Source organism: Corapipo altera, unplaced genomic scaffold, assembly GCF_003945725.1.
Source record: "Corapipo altera isolate COAL_440 unplaced genomic scaffold, ASM394572v1 230, whole genome shotgun sequence".
Classification (NCBI taxonomy): Eukaryota; Metazoa; Chordata; class Aves; order Passeriformes; family Pipridae; genus Corapipo; species Corapipo altera.
The window spans coordinates 671115-671811 of NW_020885002.1; positions in this window are offsets into that span (position 1 = coordinate 671115).

Here is a 697-nt window from a genome sequence, read left to right on the forward strand (position 1 = left end):
TCCTTTCCTTTCCTTTCCTTTCCTTTCCTTTCCTTTCCTTTCCTTTCTTTTTCTCTTTCCTCTCTAAATCCTTCCAGAAGTTACAGCAGTAACTGCACTCTGCTCCTCTGCACGTTCCTCTTTCTTCTGTGGGCAGAAACTGCTGGAGGTGGAGGTGTGGCAGTGATGTTTAATCTTATTTCACATGAAAACTCTTTTACCGAGGGCTCATCCCCCCACGCACACCTTCATCTTGAAGAGCATCCTACTCCATCCGTGCTCTGCGGGAATGAACAGGCAGAGTAAGGTAATACCTGTTGTAAGTAGGGCTGGCAGGATCCCTCCTTGAGCAAGCTGCCATCCCCTCAGGGTATAAAATCTGTAGCCTCCTCCAAAATAAAGGTGAACGTGATGGCACTGCTTTTACACAGTTCATGCCTCAAAGCATATTCTGGTTCCAGCTGAGGATGAAACTTCACCACAGCCAGGATTTTGCTTCTGTCTCCCTTCAAGGAGTATCTCAGAGCTGCCCATGCTGTCTCTATTTTATTCCTATCAGAGCAGAATTAGGCACTGAAGATCATCCTAGTCTGCAGCCTTTTGACCTCCCAAATACAAATGAGTGGCAATTATGCAGTGACTGACATAAAAGAGAGAGGTGCTTGGAGAAGGTGTGTGTGCATCAGGGACTAATGAATATGGTTCAGGTGTGAGGAGC